Below are 15,126 nucleotides of genomic sequence, written 5' to 3' on the forward strand. Positions count from 1 at the left end.
CTGCCCCTCCCCACCGCTCATTTTCTCTCTCTCATATAAATAAATAAAATCTTTAAAAATAAATAAAAATTAAAAAAAAAAGACCACAGCAAATATCATCCTCAACATCCTCAACAAGGGAAAACCTGAGAGCTTTTCCCCTAAGGTCAGGAACATGACAGGGATGTCCACTCTCACCATTGTTGTTCAACATAGTACTAGAAGTCCTAGCCTCAGCAATTACACAACAAAGAGAAATAAAAGACATCCAAATTGGCAAAGAAGAAGTCAAACTTTCATTCTTCACAGACAACATGAAAGAGTCCACCAAAAAAATTGCTAGAACTGATACAGAAATTCAGCAAAGTGGCAGGATATAAAATCAATGCAGAGAAGTCTGTTGCATTTCTATCCACTAACAAAGAAGGAGCAGAAAGAGAAATCAAGGAATCGATCCTGTTCATGATTGCACCCCAAACCATAAGTTAGCTAGGAATAAACCTAACCAAAGAGGTAAGGGATCTATACTCTGAAAATATAGAACACTTATGAAAGAAATTGCAGAAGACACAAAGAAATGGAAAAACATTCCATGCTCATGGATTGGAAGAAAAAACGTTTTTAAAATGTCTATGCTACCCAAAGCAATCTATACATTCAAAGCTGTCCCTATCAAAATACTACCAGCATTTTTCACAGAGCTGGAACAAAGAATTCTAAAATTTGTATGGAACCAGAAAAGTTCCCAAATAGCCAAAGTAATGTTGAAAAAGAAAACTAAAGCTGGAGGCATCACAATTCCAGACTTCAAGCTCTATTACAAAGCTGTCATCATCAAGACAGTATGATAGTGGTTCAAAAACAGACATATAGGTCAATGGAACAGCATAGAGAACCAAGAAATGGACCCTCAACTCTGTGGTCAACTAATCATCAACAGAGCAGGAAAGAATGTCCAATGGAAAAAAGAGAGTCTCTTCAACAAATGGTGTTGGGAAAATTGGACAGCCACAGGCAGCATAATGAAACTGGACCACTTTCTTACATCATACACAAAAATAAACTCAAAATGGATGAAAGACCTAAATGTAAGACAGGAATCCATCAAAATCCTAGAGGAGAACACAGGCAGCAACTTCTTTGACCTCGGTCGCAGCAACTTCTTGTTAGACACATCTCCAAGGGCAAGGGAAACAAAAGCAAAAATGAACTATTGGGACCTCATCAGGATAAAAAGCTTTTGCACAGCAAAGGAAACAATGAACAAAACTAAAAGGCAGAGGAGAAGATATTCACAAATGACATGTCAGATAAAGGGTTAGTATCCAAAATCTATAAAGAACTTATCAAACTCAACACCCAAAAGACAAAAAATCTAGTCAAGAAATGGGCAGAAGACATGAACAGACATTTCTCCAAAGAAGACATACAGATGGCCAACAGACACATGCAAAAATGCTCAAAATGACTCATCATCAGGCAAATGCAAATCAAAACCACAATGAAATATCACCTCACACTGGTTAGAATGGCTAAAATTAACTCAGGAAACAACAGATGTTGATGAGAATGTAGAGAAAGGGGAGCCTTCTGAGAGTGCTGGTGGAATGCAAGCTGGTATAGCCATTCTGGAAAACAGTATGGAGGTTCCTCAAAAAGTTGAAAATAGAACTACCCTACAGCCCAGCAATTGCACTACTAGGTATTTATCCAAAGGATATAAAAACAGTGATTCAAAGGGGCACATGCACCCCAATGTTTGTAACAGCAATGTCCACAATAGCCGAAATATGAAAGACCCCAGATGTCCATCAAAGAAGAATGGATAAAGAAGATGTGGTGTACACACACACACACACACACACACGATGGAATATTACTCAGCCATTTGCAATGACATGGATGGAACTAGAGGGTATTATGCTAAGTGAGATAAGCCAGTCAGAGAAAGACAAATACCATATGATTTCACTCATATGTAGAATATGTAGAATTTAAGAAACAAAACAGATGAATGTTGGGGAAGAGAAGGAAAAATAAAATATAAAAAAACCAGGGAGGCAAACCATAAGAGACTCTTAACTATAAGAAAAAAACTTGAGGCTGCTGGAGGGGAGGTGGGTGGGGGGATGCGGTAATTGGGTGACAGGCATTAAGGAGGACACTTGAAGGAATGAGCACTGGTTATTATATGCACTGATGAATCACCAAATTCTACCCCTAAAACTAATAATACGCTCTCTGTTAACTATATTGAATTTAAATAAAAAATTTTAAAAAAGAAAAGATCAAAAACTAATGATGTAATGTATGGTGATTAACATAACAATAAAATTTTTTTTTAAAGTTAAAAAAAAGAATAAAATGACTCTTCTATGGACTGCAAAAAGAAAAGAAAAGAAAAGAAATAGCATGGAGCAGATAATAGCCTCTCAATTAAAAAAAAAAAAAGAATCTCTCTCCCCTCTCCCTCTTCCTTCCTCCACCAACAGCCCCCCTACCCCTGCTCATGTGCACATGTGCACGTGCTGGCTCTTTTTCTGGAAAAAAAAAGTTTCATTGGAGAAAATATTATTTAAAAAAATAATATTTATTTTTTAAAAAGGTGTAACAGTCTTGGAAAAAGTCTTTATTTAGATAGTAAAAAATACTGAGGGATGAAGAGGCGTCACAGGAAGATATTATAATTGTGATTTCTCAGGGCTTAAGTCAAAGGCTAAGAGGAAACACCCATGGCTTTTCTCTACTCACAGTTTTCCATTACAACCTGATGTCAAATTTTTGCCCCACTGTCAGCTCATGTGACTCAGTATTGGATTCAGGAAGCATGATCATGGTAGACTTATTCAAAGCGTTTATACTTAATGAAACATCTGGGTAGGTTACATACATTTCTGGATCACTAACCCCAGAAACATCCAGGTAGGTACAGAACTCTGATGCTTGAAGGAGCTAAATAGACAAAGAAAATACCATCATGGAATAAATCTACAAAGCTCATTATTATAATTTATTAAAACTTACTCCTTTGCTTTGGAAACACTTTCTTCTCTTGGTGTCTATATCACCCAGTGACCTCTCCTGGTTTTCCTCTGGTTATCCCTGACTGTTCCTTCTGTCTCCTTTGAGGCTATTCATTCGGCACTTCTCCAAAATGCACATGCCCACGTGTCTGTTCTAGGCCCTTTGCTCTCTCTCTCTGCACCCTCACCTGAACAGCCTCATCTGCTCTATTGGTGCCTGCTCCCCTCTGTGTAGCAGTCATCCTCCGACAGCCCCTAAAAGCTACTACTTAATAACTTAGAAATGGGCTCAATATAAAAGCTCATTAGCCTTCATTTCTTAATAACAGATAATTCTCAGAAATGGTTATCAAGGAACAAATGACTAAACCAATATGTTATCCTTTGATCGCCTTTTCCACCAATTTCTCTGACCACTGATGTTTCTGTGTTGGGATGAATAGATCACCTCTTACTTTGAATGTGCTTCTTCTGAAGTTATTTCACCATCGCCCAAACAAATATCAATTTAATGTAGTACTTTAAAAAATTCATCTGAGAGATGCACAAGTTGAAGAAAGCACCCAGGAGGGGGTACAGCCACTCCATGTCTTCCCAGCTGGCCATGCCTCAGTGAGGGACCAGAAGGACACCTGCTGAGTAGGATGTCCACTCCTGCAATGAATTCATGTATAAATGGATAACACAATAACCCCCGAATTGTCCTTCCCAAACAAGCTCCACCTTTCCTTGTAAGTGGTTTAGGTCATGTTTGATTCTCACTGCTTTGCATTGTCTGAGAACCAAGGCATTTGTGTTTTTATCCCATTAAATATTTGTTCCAAGGCCTGTCAGCCATTCTCCTTCCCCTTTCCCTCCCTCAAAGGTCACTCTTGACCGTAAAGCAATTCCCTCCCAACTGCACAAGCTCAGATAAGTGTTGTTACGTCCCTACCTCCTACCCTTATTGTGCTTGCCCAGGAGGTAGCAGTCATTGCCAACTATTTGCAAGGAGCTGCACTAGGCACTGTGGAGTGCAAGTTAAATGGAACACGAATCTTCAAAAGTAAATCGCAATTCTTTTTTTTTTTTTTCTTTTGTAAATCGCAATTCTGTCCCCTTCCTCTGACCTGAGCTCAGCCACTGAACCCAAATACAATTGCTTTGTGGCTAGAGCTCAGAGTCAAAACCAATCAGGGGCTGTTGCTGTTTATGTTGGTCTTTGTTGCAACTTTTATTGCAGACTTTAACTCATCAGTAAAAACTCAGGTGTAAAAAACCTGAATTCAAAATGAGACATTCCAATGCTCCCCAGCTATCCCAACTTAATATTTTACATATTCTTTGTTAGACCAAATACTCCTTCCGCTCTCCCTTCCCATCTAGCAGCCTCCTCGGGAAGTAACATGACTTAAAGGCACACAAAGCATTACTTTCACTAGACAATTGCTTTCTGTGGCACTAGTGAAAAAGATCGAGACACCCCCAAGATCATAGTTAGCCTATTATTTGTTTTCTCTTTCACAGCAAATTAGAGAGTTTGATGACCACTATTATTATTCTTCATTATTATCAAACACTGACACTGGTTTTAGCCTTTAGAGCAATTATTTTTTTCTCCAAGTTGCAAACAAAGAAGCATAGACATTATTCTGCATTCATTAAAAATAGCCTTGCGTTTATCCTCCATGAATTTCATACTTAGTGCCTTGTGCAAGCCCCTCATAAATAGTAAATGCATAGAGCCAGTGCCATCCATTCAAGAGCCCCGAGTTCTGAGAAGCAAGGCAGACTGATCAGAGCTGTGAACTAACCCCCTTCCACATCACAGCAGCGCCATCTGCAGCGTGTGGCTGGACCCCCTCCAAGTACTCACCACCTCCTTTAGAACTTTTATGAGCCTGCTTTTTTAAAGCATACTCATTCCATATGCAAAGGCTTGGATACATATGCACGCCAACAGCCCGTACGCATGCAAAATGTGCAGATGGGCAAAGGAAAATGAAGCCAGGGGTTTGGCACTAAGACAAATTATTAACCCCGGGAATTCTTAAAAGCCACATAGGGGTCCTATGGAAAAACAGCCTCTCTTAGAACTGATAATTGGAACTTAATTTTAGATTTCAAAAACTGTAGCTTAATAAAAGTGTAAGAACAGCTTTTACAACTTCAGTTTTGTTTTGTTTTGTTTTGTTTGGCATTGTTCCCTTGGAAAACAAACATCTGAAATGTTGCAGAATTTCAACCAGCAGCACCATCACCAGATTTGATCTTTTTCTCCACGGCTTCCTACCACATACGAACGACGTCATTCTGAGCAGATATGGTGCAAGGGAATGATAGAAGAATAGACTTCCTTAAATTAACTAACAGCTGCATGATTCTTTTTAGGACGGGAAGGTGGGTAGAATTTGGGGGCAAGTACTGTGCAATAAATTATAATGCATAATAATTTATAAATTATAAATTATAATGCATGTGCAAATATTTAATATGCCCACGATATTTATAAATACAGACTAGATCTTGCAACAGGTTAAGATCATTTATTTCAGACTAGTTTATAGATTTAAAACACTTAAGATTTTCAGACCATATTTAGGTCTAAGGGTTCCAGAATTAGAGTCAGCATTTCTCTTTTTTTCATCTTCCCTTTTTTTATTGAGATATAATTAATATATAATATCATGTGAATTTCAGCTGTACAACATAATGATTTGACAAATGTATACTTGCAAAATGATCACCACGGTAAGTTAACATCCATCAACTCACATAGTTATAAGAGCTTTTAAGATCTCCTCTCTCAGCAACTTTCAAATATACAACACAGTATTGTTAACTATTAGAGTCAGCATTTCTAAATGAAGATATATGCAATTTATTCTATTCTCCCCAAAGAATTCACTTGGAATCAACTCAGCCGGCCCACTTATTTGTGAGGTGCTGGACTGCAATAAGGAGAATCCACCTCCTCCACAACACGTCAGCTTATCCCCTCAAGTCATCTATGAATAGTCATAACTCAAGCGGTCCTTATACAGAATATTGAGAGCCTTCCACATACCCATGCATTTTTCTGTTTCTATGGCAATGATCAATATTCTTCCTTGGAAGAAATGAGGCATCGGAAGGCAAAGAGGGAGTAGAGGGTGCAGAGGCCAGATGACGCTGCTAGAGGCATGAATGAGGGTGTCAGAGAAAGGAGGTGGCAAGTCAAATTTGACAGTGAATGAGGACAGATGGGGGTAGCTGGAGGGATTGTTAAGTTAGACCAGTGTTTCTCAATCCTGCTTGCACAATGGAATCACCTGGAGAGCTCTAAAAACATTCTGACACCTGGGCCCCACCCCTGCCACTTCTGACTTGTTACGAGGCGCAGCCTGGGCACCGTAAAGTTTTTGCAGCTCCCCAGGTGATTCTAATGAATTGCCAGCACTGAGAACAATTGGGATAGAGAAATAATGTCTTTTAAAGATGGCAGCAAGGAGCGCCTGGGTGGCTCAGTCGGTTAAGCCGCTGCCTTCGGCTCAGGTCATGATCCCGGGGTCCTGGGATCGAGCCCCGCATCGGGCTCCCCGCTCAGCGGGAAGCCTGCTTCTCCCTCTCCCTCTGCCTGCCTCTCTGCCTACTTGTTCTCTCTCTGTCAAATAAATGAATAAAATCTTTAAAAATAAATAAATAAAGATGGCAGCAAGTTAAGCACCTATACGTGCTGAAGAATGGCGCCATAGAAGAGAAGCCACTGACGCCACATAAGGAGGCAGAGGTGATGATAATTGACATCCCGGGAGGGAGGTGAGGATGGACTCAGCAAGGTAGAAGATGAGCTTAGAAATAAGAAGTACTGGGCGCCTGGGTGGCTCAGTTGGTTAAGCGACTGCCTTCGGCTCAGGTCATGATCCTGGAGTCCCGGGATCGAGTCCCGCATCAGGCTCCCTGCTCGGCAGGGAGTCTGCTTCTCCCTCTCCCACTCCCCGTTTGTGTTCCCTCTCTCGCTCTGTCTTTCTTTGTCAAATAAATAAATAAAATCTTAAAAAAAAAAAAAAGAAATAAGAAGTACTTCTTTCATTATGGCAAGAGAAAGGGAGAAGCAGAGGGTTGTGGATGGAGTCAGGGTTGAGGTTCTGCTGGCAGGATGGCAAGGGGGCAGGCTTCTCATGAGCCTGTGTTCTCTGTAAATCAGAGGAAAGAGAGTGGGGGTGGCGAGCTTAGCATTTGGAGAATGGAAAGGACTCGGCAATGCTGGGTGCCTAGTTTATTGGAGGAGCTGAACTTACAGTGTCAGCAATATGTCAGGCTGATGGTTCTCAGCAGAACATTAAGAAACGTGAAAAGAGTACTTGCCTCAGCATGAGGTTTACGTTCTTCATACCATGTTGTTAGAAGGATTCACAGTTGAGCAGCTCTGGGAAGCACTTGGGGGGGGGGGCATAGTTGCAAATTAGCCAATGAAATCCCTTGTAAAGACATCCTCTAAATCCAAAACAAATCAAACAAAAACTTCCATTGCTATAAAACCATTAACACTAAAGAGACTATTAAATGCATTCTACATATTTTATACATAAATTCTCTATACCCTTACCACTGTTTGCTTCCTAAAAATGTTGCAGGATCGCCGTCCCCATATTTGCAGTGAGATGTTTACAGATGTGTTCCACAGCCTGAGATTCTCCCCATTACCCACAGTCGTCTAGTCCCACACTGACTGCCTTTCTGGTTTTATAATCGACTGACTCGGTATTTGTGAAGGCGCAATCTGAACATTCTGGGAAGTTGTGAGAAAAAGTTGCAAGGAATGGAGGGATTTCCCAGGAAGTAGGAATGTTAGTGCTAAAACCTGGGGTCCCAGGCAATCGGGGAGGGCTGGTCACTCTGCTGCTCTCTCCCTCACAACAATCCCTGACCCTTTTATTGGTGACAAGTGCTTGCTCTCACATGGCCTGAGAGACTAGCAGAGTGCCAGGCTCAAGGTGGGAAGCCAATATGGTGGAAGGAGACACCAGGACTCATTTGATGACCACAGATTCTTCTGTTAGCTTCCTTCTGCTCCATCTGGCTTCTTACTACTGTGGAGTGGAGCACCCTCAAAGGGTTAACTCCTAAGACTCCTGTCCGTTTTTTCTTTGATACCATTGTTCTTTTGACATATATGTTCTTGACTTCTTTTTTTGTCTTGGGGCTAGTGGCCTGAGAAGACTTCCTCCCTTCCCAAACCACATTTCTTTTCTCCTTTCATCCTCAGAGAAGATAAACTAAATTAAATACATACCTTAAATTATCAGGCCAAAGCACTTTTTTGATTAAAGAATTTTAAACAGGGCCACCTGGGTGGCTCAGCCTGTTAAGTGTCCACATTCAGCTCAGGTCATGATCCCGAATCCTGGAATTGAGTCCCACATCGGGTTCCTTGCTCAGTGGGGAGCCTGCTTCTCCCTCTTCCTGCCACTGCCCCTGCTTGTGGTCTCACTCTCTCTCCCTCTTTCTGACAAATAAATAAAATCTAAAAAAAAAAAAAGAATTTTAAACATCTCAATACAAAAAGGGTGCTTTGCTCTTTAGAAATGAAGACCACCACCTGACCTCTTCTGCCATTTGACAATAGAAGCCAGGTCTTTATCAGGAAGAAACTCTCCTCTTTCTTCTTTATTCTACATTGTGCTTTGCTTAGAAGCAATTTTAAAATGATCTTCAGATGAAAAGTCACATTCTTAAGGGAGAACAAAAAACACTTTGTACAACAGGCTGAAGAAATGAGTTTTTCTTTGTAGTAAACCACCCATGTTTGTTGATTTGATGAATAAATGAAGACAAAGGAGACTTTTTAATGATTGAAAGGTTTATCCTTGCAACCCCATTATTTTTTCTGCCTTCACTGAAATTTGGCAAGTATGTATATTGTATCGCTAGGTGTAAAGCTCTGATCAAGACTATGGAGTGTACCAGGACAAGTAAAGCAAGGCCTTGGCCATAATAATCAGCTATACTCAATTAGGAGAATGTGGTAAGGTGAGGAAAGAAAATTACAGAGCAGAGAGAAGATCAGAACTTACTCCAGAATACCTTTTCCACAACAACGTGGCGAGTCAATCCAATTATAAAATAGAGAGGTATTAAACATTTGTGTGAAGGCTCAGGGAAAAAAAATGGAGTGAATAAATTCTGCAGATCTTGTAGATTTTCCTGTAGGATCTACAGATTCCTTTCTAGGGAAAATATGGTGACTCATATTTTGGTTGCTTTTGAAAGTTTTTCCTAGGTTTCATGTAGCCCATCCTCTGCGCAGAGTCACATGCAAAAGAAACATGAATCCGTCTCTGGAAGCCTTGAAGATTCATGCATATCTCTGACGCTCGTGTTTTTAGAGCCAGACCAAATACATGGCACCTTACAGAAAGCATCCCTGAATCCTCCTTGGCCATAGTTCTTTTTTTCTAAAGCTCTGTATTCATGACAGCCCCTAAAAATCTCTGCTACTCACTCTGCTCCCCAGAGTGGTCCCTCTCCAATGCCTCCTTCCCCGCCTTGCTCTTTCCCAGCTGTACAAACCTTTCAGGACTCCTGCTCCTAATCCCCGGGTCTGCCAGGTTGCTCTACGATGCTGGAGAACTCCACTTATTCTCATTTCTGTAGAGTCCTCTGGGAAGTGTTGTTCACTCTCTCTGACTGATATGGGGAAAAAGCCTATGGAACATTTCTGGCCAACAAAATTCTCTACTTTGTTCTACTTGGCATTCCTTAGTGGCGAGAATTCTCTCTGGGACAGTTTAGGCAGCTGGGGGCAGGTGGGGCTCAAGCCAGAGTGGAAGTAAAATGGAGGTAAGGGGTGAAGGGGGGTTTGTTTTCCCATCAGTCCATCCACTAGTGACAGCTGTGTAAGTTAAAATGTGAACCCCCACATCATCTATGTTAAGATTTGATCTTGGTGACTGGCTACCTAAACAAATCTTGTCTTTGTCCCATGAGGCCAGTGTTACTCATGTTCAAATTAGTTCTTGGCTTCCCACCATCCCCATTCTGATGGTCTTGGGCCTTACAGAATGTTGTCATCTCCCCCTCACCTTAAACCTTGATATAGTTGACCCCGGGGGCAGTTTGTGTGACTGTACTCATAAGGGTGTGCACATGCTTTGGCCCAGTATCTCCACTTCCAGGACTCTGCCAGAAGAAATAATCAGAGATGCAGATGAGTATTTATACCTAATATAGATTTACTTATAATAGTGAAAAAATAGGTACAACCTAAATGCCTACAAATCAAGAAATGGGTAAAATTTTTTGATAAGTTATGTGATGAAATGTCTCTATCAGGATGTTAATATCGAAGGATATTTAACAACATAAATTGTTTCTAATTTAGCTTTAACTAAAAATCATGAATGAGGGGCGCCTGTGTGGCTCAGTCGGTTAAGTGTTGCCTTTAGCTCAGGTCATGATTCCAGGGTCCTGGGATTGAGCCCCGCATCGGGCTCCCTGCTCAGTGGGAAAGCCTGCTTCTCCCTCTCCCACTCCCCCTTGCTTGTGTTCCCTCTCTCACTGTGTCTCTCTCTGTCAAATAAATAAATAAAAATCTTTAAAAAAAAAATCATGAATGAAAATTCTACTTGAAGTACAATATCAATTTTGTATGTGCATATATATGTATATATGTGCATGTGTTTCTATACAACACACAAATACAACCACCACACACACAATTTGGTTGCCTCTGGGTAGTAGAAATACAGGTATTATTTATCTTTCTGCATTTTTTCATGAACTTATATTTGTTTTACATCATAAGGGAATAAATATTATTGTAACATAAATGAAAAACTAAAGTGGTTCTTAGCATAGCAACTGATGAAAAAGGAAGCTGGAAGAATGTAAATGGTTAACAATATGGGAATGGTTAAATAAATGAAGGTACATTGATAGGTCTGGCCCCAGGCTCCACTGATGGCCACACCTCCATCCAGCTCCTGGTTCCTGAATATGTAGGAATGTACCTCAGGCCCCAAAGCACTCCCAGACTGCTCCTCTCTGCCCTCTCCTGATCCGGCTGCCTGTGATGATGTGACCATTGACCTCTTTCTTACCTGCTTGGACGTGACTGCTGGCATTTCTTCTTTGTTTGGAGAACCCTACTTCTCCTGCCCTGCATTTCAGCGGAGCGGCCCTCCCGCACTCCATCAGGTGTGGTCCTCAGATACCAACTTTGCCAATCAGCGACTCTATCCCCCAGGGCCGCGGCGGCTGGTTCAGCGGAGACAACCAGAATCCCTGTTGATCATGTTCTTCAGAAGCCACCAGGAAAACTGCTATCTCCTCCTTTGGGATCAAGATCTGTAAAGATATGCCAGAGAGTCTTATGACCAGCTTTCTTTCAAGAAAATCCCCAGATTGTCCATAGTGGAGAGAATGATACCAACACATGAATAGAGAGGAGAGATAACTAATAAATAAGTCCTAAGGACATTGTTTGAGCCTCTGGATGCAGCAGTGACGGAAATTATTTTTGTTTTCCTCAGTTAATAAATTTCTCCCTTTCCTCCCTCCCTTCCTACTTCCCTTATCTCTCTTTAAAAACAAATTTTTTTTTTCTGTTGTTAATTTTTTTTTTCTTGAACTTGTTTGAGAAAGGGCTCTGTCACTTGTGACTAAAGAGTTCTGACTCTGTTACCCTACCTTGGATTTGATGACTGGCTTTTGGAAGCAACCACTTGCCTTTTGCATGCCAAGCAAGTCAGGACTCTTTCTAGAGAAACTCTTAGATGGGCTGGCTTTATATAGAACTTTCCCCTCTATTTCTGGATATTTTCTGTCCTTAGTGGCTAGAAATTTCTTTCCTCCCTACCAGTAAGAGTGAGATCAGATATATATCATTTAATATTTTAAAAGCACTAAAAATTGTTTTGAAAGCATTGTTATTGGCATGGAAAGATTCTTGTAATATATGACTTCAATTATTTCAAGTATGTAATAGCTAGTCACAGAAAAATACTGGAAGGAAATATATCAAAATATTAACTTAGTGATTATATCTGAGCAGTAAGATTATAGGTGATTTATACATTATATTTTCTAATTTTATAAATGGATATGCAATTTATTTTGAGATTAGAAAATAACAGGAGTGATTAAAATAAATACATAAATTATAATATATTCATCCAAAGGATTATTTTTAGTCATTAGAAAGAATATTTTGAAAACATTTCAGTGACATTGAAAAATGCTCACAATAGAACAGTTAGAAAGGTGGACAAAACTGTATATAGCCCTGATCGCAACAATTTTAATTATATTAAATTAAATTATATTAATTATAATTAATTATTAATCGTTAATTTAATTATATTAAATCATATTATAATTATATTAAAAGATTTTTTGAATTCTAAAAAAATTTTTTATATTTTTAAAAGATTTTTATTTTTAAATAATCTCGACAACCAATGTGGGGCTCAAATTTTTACAACCCTGAGTTCAAGAGTGGAATGATCAGATTGATCCAGTCAGGTGCCCCTCAACTATTTCAATTCTAGATGTGTAAATAGATGCATAGGAAACAACTGAAGAAATCGCTTCAACATATTAATAGTTGTTATCTCTGAGTTTTGAAATCATGGTTTTTGGTTTCTTCTCCAACTTTTAGAATCAGAATTCTTTTATAATTATACTAAAATAGGGATGCCTGGCTGGCTCAGTCCGGAGAGCATGCAGCTCTTGATCTCAGGATCATGAGTGCAAGCCCCATGTTGGGTGTGGAGATTACTAAAAAAAAAAAAAATTAAAAATAAAAACTAAAAGAATTGCAATAAAATAGTAGAAGGTTACTCTGGTGGAGAAGAGGTTTGAGAAGGCAACTAACTCTTCCTCACTCCTGCCCCTTTGATATTGGAAGCTCTAGACCTTTCCCTCCTTTTCCCAGGTCAAGAGCTGAAGTCCCCCATCTTTGCTGAAGGAAGTAGTGAATGGGAGTCAATTTCTTTTCTGGGCAGAAACTGAGGCCCTGTAAACTTCACAGAGATGATTCTCTCTACATACAGCCAAGTTTCCCCTGCTTTATCTCCCAGTTTAGCTATACAACACACACACATTTATTTACCAGCAATTAAAGCAGAATTTCTCAGAAAGGAAGGAGCTAAATCTGGGAATGTAGCAAAAGAAAAATATTTACATAACGTATCTCAAATGCAAACCACGTTTTACATTGTGCTAAGTACTTTTTGTACATTTTTCTCATTTAATCTTGTCAAAATCCCTGTGGGGAAAAAAAAAATACCATCACTTCCCCCTGATTAATAGATCAGCCAAACAGAGTCTTAGAGAACTTTGAAATAATTTTACCAGTTCACACAGTCAAGAAGTGGTAGAAGTAGAATTTGAAGCAAGGCAGTCGTACTCTAGGGCTTGTGCTGTTAACCAATATGTATATGGCAAACTGTGGTAATATACACCATGATTTTTGTATTAACTCTAATGCTTGCTTAGTTGAGAATTGGTGAAGCCCTTGCAAAGGGTGGTTAGGGAGAAGTTTCCATTCTTTTTCTGTGTTCATTATTAGCTGATTCTGTACCATTTTTCGATGTTCATCTGTAGAAGATTCATAGCTTATATACAACAGAATGAAGATTCCTTTGGATCCAGGATTTTAAAAATAATTGTAGGAAAAGCTCAACTTATCTGTAATTGATTAGCACTCAGACTTTATTTTTTTTTTATTTTATTTTTTTTATGTTTTATTCATTTATTCATGAGAGTCAGAGAGGCAGAGGCTAGAGGGAGAAGCAGGGTCCCCGCGGAGCAGGGAGCCCGATGCGGGACTCGATCCCAGGACCCCGGGATCATGACCTGAGCCGAAGGCAGACGCTTAACCGACTGAGCCACCCAGGCGTCCCAGCACTCAGACTTTAAATATAGTGTTAAGCAGTTATGTGTGTAGTTTTAGATATTTCTGCTCCTACCAGCTACTGTATAGATCTGTGTAGGCAAAGAAGACAAGGAAGAATATTCTCTACTGTGCTCTCTGTAGAGCTCTAGACACATTTTCTGGTTTCCCCTCACTTTGTTCTGTGTTGCTGGGGTATGGAGCAGTTTAAGGATCACCTCAGGTTTTTTGTTTGTTTTTGGTTAGGGAGCAAACATTTAATTTAAGACTTACCTGAATAAGTGATCTCCCTTTTGCCAAAATTGTTGCTAGTGTGGTGCTATATTTGAGGGCTCTGATTGGCGTTACCATGGTTCTACCTTTGACTTTTTCATATCCATATGAGCGGGAAACCTGTTCCAAGGAGCAGGAAGAAGCAGTGGAGTCAGTGCAGAGCCAAAGAAGGAGCTGTCCGAGAAGTTGGGGAAGCAGTGGTGGCGGGAGAAGTAGGGACTCCTCCAGTTGCCTGGAGACTAGAGAAGGGGAATTTCTAGAGGTTCTAGATGTATCCAATGGTGCTAAATGTTGAAGACAGGTTAAGTGGTTAAAAACTAACGAGGGGAGCCTGGGTGGCTCAGCTGGTTAAGCATCCAACTCTTGGTTTCAGCTCAGGTCGTGATTTCAGGGTGGTGAGATCGAGCCCCGAGTTGGGCACCATGCTGGGTGTGGAGCCGGCTTACGATTCTCGCTCTTCTTCTCCCTCTGCTCCTCCCCCTGCTCACATGCATGTTCTCTCATTCTCTCAAATAAATAAAATCTAAAAAACGAAACAAAACAACAACAACAACAACTTAAGGAGGGGATGCCTGGGCGGCTTAGTAGGTTAAGCGTTTGCCTTTGGCTCAGGTCATGATCCCAGGGTCCTGGGATCGAGCCCCGTATCGGGCTTCTTGCTCAGCGGGGAGCCTGCTTCTCCCTCTCTCTCTCTGCTCCTACCCCCAATCATGCTCTCTCTCTCTTTCTTTCTCTCTCTCGGTCTCTCTTTCCCTCTCTCTCCAATAAATAAAATCTTTAAAAAAAACAACAACAACTAAGGAAAGAATGTTGGCTTGGGCAATAGAGTAGGCCATTTCTGGAGCAAATTCAGAAGAGATGTGGAAGTAGAATTCAGGCTGCAATGTGGCTAGGAATGAGTGGGAAGTAAGGACCTGCATGACTCCACGCAGACTCCTTCTTTGGCGGTGAAGGGCAGGTGGGAAGTTTAAGAATGTAATGGAGTTGAGGCAAAGT

The sequence above is a fragment of the Neomonachus schauinslandi genome, chromosome 1 (assembly GCF_002201575.2).
Source record: "Neomonachus schauinslandi chromosome 1, ASM220157v2, whole genome shotgun sequence".
NCBI lineage: Eukaryota > Metazoa > Chordata > Mammalia > Carnivora > Phocidae > Neomonachus > Neomonachus schauinslandi.